The sequence below is a fragment of the Mus pahari genome, chromosome 8, assembly GCF_900095145.1.
Source record: "Mus pahari chromosome 8, PAHARI_EIJ_v1.1, whole genome shotgun sequence".
Lineage (NCBI taxonomy): Eukaryota > Metazoa > Chordata > Mammalia > Rodentia > Muridae > Mus > Mus pahari.
The window spans coordinates 102,334,981-102,342,284 of NC_034597.1; positions in this window are offsets into that span (position 1 = coordinate 102,334,981).

Consider the following 7,304-nt stretch of genomic DNA (forward strand, 5'->3'; position numbering starts at 1 on the left):
GGCTGATGATGGGATGGGTCCCCGGATGGGATAGTCCATCCTTAGTCATCAGGGAAATGCAAATCAAAACAACCCTGAGATTCCATCTCACTCCAGTCAGAATGGTTAAGATTCAAAATTCAGGTGACAGCAGATGCTGGCGAGGTCGAGGAGAAAGAGGAACACTCCTCCATTGCTGGTAGGATTGCAAGCTTCTGGGCATATACCCAGAAGATCTTCCAACTGGTAATAAGGGCACATGCTCCACTATGTTCATAGCAGCCTTATTTATATAGCCAGAAGCTGGAAAGAACCCAGATGTCCCTCAATAGAGGAATGGATACAGAAACTGTGGTACATTTACACAATGGAGTACTACTCAGCTATTAAAAACAATGAATTTATGAAATTNTNGGGCANNTGGATGTATCTGGAGGATATCATCCTTAGTGAGGTAACCCAATCACAAAAGAAGTCACTAGATATGCACTCACTGATAAGNNGATATTAGCCCAGAAACTTAGAATAAGTTTTGCAAGATACATTTTGCAGAACACAGGAAAACCAAGAAGGATGACCATTGTGTGGATACTTCATTCCTCCTTAGAATAAGGAACAAAATACCCATGAAAGGATATAGGTACATAGACAAAATTTAGAGCTAAGATGAAAGGATGGACTATCCAGAGACTACCCCATCCAAGTAGTGGGAGTGGGTCGGGTAGGGGAGCAGGGGCGGGGGGTTAGAGGGAACTTTCGGGATAGCATTTGAAATGTAAATAAAGAAAATAATAATAAATTTTAAAAAAGAAGATATTACGTAATGAAAATACCATAAAGGAACCTGGTTCTTATGTCCAGGGTGAAAGCTGAAATAAACAAATGAATATTGTAACAACTTAGGGATAACGTGCCTTCCCTTCTTATATGTAGAATCTGGCACATATATGTAATTCTTACCCTCAGGGGACTGAGGCAGGGGGATCACTGAAACTTTGCAGCCCGTAGAGGATAGCCAGGGCTATGAGAAAAGACTCTCTACCAAAAGAACTCCCAAACTAAAACTGAATTGGCAGTTGTCAAGACCTTTATGTTTCTAGCTGTCAAGGACTGAAGAGATGGAGCAGATGTGTGGAAACCCATAGGGATTATGAGGAAAAAAAAACTAGTGTCTTTCTGGCAGATTGCATGCTCCCAGGCAGTTAGAAAGTGTCTCTTCTGTGACATCAGATAGCAGAGCTCAAAAACTTTATTCCTAATGTATGTAGGTTTATTTTTTAAGGGCTTTTAAATTATAATGAATAGCATAACCTTAAAAAGCAGGAGGTGATCAATTGTGATAGTACCACAGCAAAATGTGTTGTTTTCTTAGAGACCTTCAAGATTCATTTTAATGCTACACATTTTCCTCTCCCTCCCAGGGGCTGAGCTTGGCTTCCCCCAGTTTCTGATTTCCTATAGAATCCAGCCATTTCTGCCATGCACTCTCTTGGTCCTTGGTCCTTGGCTCCTCTCTTGATTTGCTTGTCCTCTTTCTTTCCTCTTTTGCTTTCCCACATCTCTCCTCTCATGGACTGGTTCAATCTGGACTCTTCCAGAAGCCACTGGCTGTACTTTCCCTCACATCTACAATAAAACCCTTCTCCTCAACCATACCCTGAAGCAGTCATGTCTGTTTTCATTCACATACCACAAAATACCCAGGTCAATAGAGGTAGATGGGGAACAGAAGGTCCCTAAGCAGAAATGGCTGAGAGTATTCCTCAAATAAAACATTGGAGACAGAAGATGGAGATGGATAGAACCTCTGTGTAAGATCTGTGAGTTCCTGAGGCCTTGGTTTGAAAGACAATATAACGTAACAGTTAAAAATACAAAAATCTAGAACAGAACTTCTGCACCCAAGGCCAAGGGACCTTTGTGGAAGGTGTGAGGTGGGGGAAATCACAAGAACTAAAGGAACAGAGAGCTTGCTGTGAGAAACTACTCATGAAGAAGTCTGTCCAACATGACCACCCAAACAAGGACCAACATGATAGATATGTTAACATGAAAAGTTGTTGATGTTAGTCTTGTGCACTGTGTATTCACAAGCTGAGTTCTGTGCCCCTGTTCAGATTGCAGTCTGACCTTGGGGCCATGTATTAACCAATGTGCTATGAAAATGCTCCCCAATAGTCCCTGATTGGTTGATAAAAGGCTGGAGCCTATGAGTGAATAGGAGAGAGATGAAGGCAGAACTAGAGATCAGGGGGAAGGTCTCAGGTAGGAACCACGAGATGAAGGACAGAGGATGTAGAAGAAGAAGGTTACCATGGGATAGGAGGAACCATGAGCACATGAGTAAGGCAAACTCTCCCTGGGGATACACAAGTTGGCAAGTGATGGGTCAGCTATCTGATTATTAATTTCCTAGTTGGGTTGGAAGAGCTCAGAATGTGCTCAGCATAGGGCTCACTGCTTGTAAATAAACTTCTAGGTTTCTGTGTCTTTTATTTAAGAGCTAAGCATAAGAGAGTGGGATATAAATCACCTGTAAAAATACTACCATAGAATTGGGATGAGGTGGGATGCTCAGAAGCCCCCAGCCCTATACAAAGAACTGTGGAAAAAGAACTACAGTCAACTAAGGAATGCCAATAGCATGAGGAATGATCTTTCCGGGGAAGATCACACCAATTGATATCAAGTGGTATCAGTTGAAAACACGTGCATGCAAATAATGTTATACAGACTGATCAGATTGTGTTTATATATGTAGGGAGGGAATATGTGCATATACCTACATTTGCACATATAAACATATGTGAAAACAACTAAAGGAAAAAGAGGTCATAAATTTGAAACAGAGCCATGAGTGTTAATCCTTAACAATGTAGGTAAAGTTAGTTTTCAGAAGGAAGTAGCCATGTTTAAAAGTGATGTCTAATTGAAGTGCAGACAAAGTAATGAATCTGAGAAGGAATTGACAGAATAAATCAGAGATAGGATGCACCCAACTCGCACAAAAACAATAGAGGAAGAGAAACTACCTAAGCGCGGCAAGACAGAAAAACAGTGTGTGACATGGTATATGTGTATGGTAGGTTTACCAGGACAGTTCTACAGAGACAGGCTACAAAGAGAACAAGCTCGTCACAGGTGAAGACAAAACTAGACAGAGAATTGAAAGGAGCTTGAAGATTAATACATTGCTAAAGTTGATGTGAGGCCAGTCAGAGCAATTCAGTCAGAAGCCGAGAAGAGCTGGATTGAATCAGTCAGCTTGGAAGATTAGATTGCACAGAGACTTGAAACTCCCAGGCCTAGGGATAATTAGAACAGAGAAGGAAATGCTCTGGGCTCAGGCCAAGCCCTGTAGTTACACAGCTTGGATATGACTCCCATTTCCTCTGAGGATGTAAAAGTGAAATTTACATATATCTTTTTAAAAATATGTATGCTTAATTAAAAGTGAGAAACAAAATATTTCTTTCTTTATTTCACCAAAAATAATAACAATGCTAATCCCTTGAATATCTATTACAGAAGACACTGAAGTGTTTTTTGTTTGATGATTTAATAATATTTAATTTACGATTTATTGTTTATATTTTTACAGAATAACACAGGTTATTCTTTGAACCTATAAATTTATGCTTCGAACCTATAAATATAAGCAAAAACCTATAAAAAACAAGAGTTTAAATTTAGCTGTTTCTTTTCTCTTATTTTTTTCTTTTTTTTATTAGTTAATTTATTTATTCACATTTCAAATGTTATCTCCCTTCCCAGTTTCCCCTCCACAAACCCCCTATTTCCTACTTGTCCCTCCTGCCTCTATGAAGTGCTCCCCCACCTACCCACTCTAGCCTTAGCACCCTAGCATTCCTCTACACTTGGTCATTGAACCTCCACAGGACCAAGGGGCTTCCTTCCCATTGATGTCAGATAAGGCAATCATCTTCTACATATGCAGCTGGAACCATGGGTCCCTCTATATATCCTCTTTGGTTTGAGGTTTAGTCCCTGGGAGTTTGGGGGGATCTGGTTGAACCTCAAGTTATACTACAGAGCAATAGTGATAAAACCCACATGATATTACAGAGACAGGCAGGTAGATTGATGGAATAGAATTGAAGACCCAGAAATGAACCCACACACCTATGATCAATTGATCTTTGACAAAGAAGTCAAAACCATCCAGTGGAAAAAAAGACAGCATTTCTAATAAATGGTGCTGGCTTAACTGGTGGTCAGCATGTAGAATAATGCAAATTGATCCATTCTTATCTTCTTGTACAAAGCTCAAGTCCAAGTGGATCAAGGACCTCCATATAAAACCAGATATGCTGAATCTAATAAAAAAGAAAGTAGGCAAGACCCTACTCGAGCACATGGGCACAGGGGAAATTTTCCCTTACAAAACACCAATGGTTCTCTTAAAAGTTTAAAAGCATAGCCATTACTCCAGGCAGTACAAAAATTAAGAAATTAATTCCTCCAAGGTAATTAATTGAGAGCACCCCATTGTACAGAAAACACATTGATACCCCTCATGGTCTGTGGTAAAGTGAACTTTAGTATACACAGGGGACATCTTTATTTCTTTCAATTCTTAGGTAGAATTTTAAAAGTTCCATCTCCTCCCACTTCCCTGCCTCCCTGTCTTCCTTCTGTGCAGATGCACAAGCACCACACTAGGGATGTGCATGTGAGAGGAGAGTCTGAAGACGCAGTCATAACCTCTAGTCCATGGGCCCAGGGATCAAAGTCACATCATCAGTTTGGCAGCAAGCACCTTTCCCACTCAGCATTGTGCAAGCCATAAACACAAATTTAGGGTTCAGTTTCCATAAAACATAACCAATTTATGTATTGGAATAAAACTTAACTCTCATAGTTTTTCCTCATGAAGTAGAGATGCTAACAGCAGAAACTCTTCAAAGCATTGATCTGTTATTTAAGGTTATTCTTAAATCATCTTGACCTGTTTCTCTCAAGAAAGAACATTTTCTAGTATACACCAAAGTTTCCCATAGAGCAGTCAATTAGTATAGGTAGTATAGACCCTAAAATAAAGTCACTTGGGAAACCTAACCCTCACACTTTAAAATTTTTCATCTCAAAGTCTTTATCTGGAGTATAAACTATTACAATGTATACATATTCTAGTATGTTATAAATGTAACATTTGAAAATTGAAACATTAAACCTCTGCTTTACATGTATCACATGACAACTAAGTATCTTAGTGATGTATATTGTGACAATACCAAGTTCATTTTTACCATTCAGGAATTTTACATGATTTCTGTCCTTGGTGTATTTTGAATCCATTTTTGCACTGTAATGTAATGCTATATATTGTATTATACTTGAAAAATCAAAATTATGAAGGCATTTTGCTGATTGCATCAGATTTATCTGTAATTAACATGTGTGTATAATCTTAATGTTTCCATCATATTGACAAGGCAATCAAAACAATAACAAATGATTACAAATCAGAACAAATTTGAAACAAAATTGTACTGAGAATGCATCTCATCCATAGAGAGATGTGACTAGGTGTCTTTTTCTATTACTTCATATTTTATGAGACAGCATTAGTTCTACAATAATTTTTTACTTTAATAGCTAGAAATACTTCAAACTTTTACACAAATTAGGAGGGTTTTTTATTATTTTAATTCTACTAATTCTACTAACTTATAGAACTTTTTCTGAGAGGTCAAAATCATAAAGTAGAACTAGCTTTGTCAACTGAGGACCTGACCCATCCCCATAAGGGAAAAGTTGTGCATCCTTGTAATCCAATGCTGAGGAGACAGGGACAAGCCAGGACACCTAACCAACTCCACGAGTTCCAAACCATTGAGAGACCTTGGCTCAGAAAATACGGTGGATCATACTGGCACCATATTTGCCACTATTTGTGTATATGTGCATATAACATGTGTATGTGTGTGGGAGCACATATATCATGGTGTGGATGTCAAAAGGTAGGTCTCTGAAGGCAGTTCTTTCCTCCCACCATGCATTCCAGGAATGAAATTCACCAGGCTTCTTTGGCAAGTGCTTTTGCCTGTTAGGACAAAGTGTTGGCCCCAGAAAAATCATTCTAAATTCACATAACCATATTAAAGAAGCCTGACTTATCAACATAGCTTGCAATAATATATCTATGTATAAAGACAAAGGTCTATATTCTAAAATTATACCTGCAAAGAAATCTGAAATAAGATGAGAATAACAATTCACTGAAAAACAAGGCTTTGTAATTAACCTCAAAAGGCTTAATAAATATGAAGGTTTTCAAGAAGTTAATGTCTCAAAAGTACTCCTCAGTTATACATGCAAGAAATGTTTCTTTAAAAACCACTCATTTCTCAAAAGAAAAAAATAACAAGTGAGAAAAAATGTGAAATGTTCCCAGTATCTTACTGTACAACATTTCTGAATATAAGTACCACAATGTCAACCCCAGTCTCCATGTGAAGCTTCTCCAAGCCCTCTCCCTTCCAAAGAAGGAAAAATGAGCAATGCCATAGAGTGATTCTCTCTCTCTCTCTCTCTCTGTGTGTGTGTGTGTGTGTGTGTGTGTGTGTGTGTGTGTGTGTGTGTGTGTGTGTGTGTGTGTGTGTGTGTAATAAAAGGTTTCCATTTGATTGCAAACTCTCTGGATGTTATGCCTGCAAGTAAGACTCTGCTGTTCAACATGGGCTGGGGAGAGCTTGCCATACTTTTGTGTAGAGAAAGAGGTTTTTACTGTGAATTCAGACAGGTTTTTCAATAGACCAGTTTTAGGAAAGAATACCATGTCTTGATAGCCCAGAAGCTGATTCCCTTAAATTACTCATCTATATATGGCTTTCACGTACCTGGTCTCCGGATGTTGGAGTCAAGTAAGAAGGAAGCCAGTTCAAGACTACAGTAAAGCCTCCCAAGGCCAGCTTCAAAGCTGATTCTGAGGCACTCATTGTGTGATGGAAAGTGTGTCTACACAGCCAGATAACGTCTTTGGTTTGTTGGTTGGTTGGCTGATTTTTGAGTCAGGGTATCTTCTGACAGGCATTCCTGTCTCCACTTTCCAACTGCTAGACTACAAATGTGCGGTAGCTACCATTTCCAGCTCAAGAATCTCAGATAGTAGATGGAGGTATATGACTTTAACGTATAACAAAACCAACCTAAAACGAGGTGAAGGCAAGACAGCACCAACTGCTACTGACTCATCCCGACTCCTACTGTCCACTGTTAGCAGTTTGTTGTTGTTGATTTCTCCTTGAAATAAATGTTTATCTCAAGATTTAGAAACAAATGATGATAACGTCATACCTGGA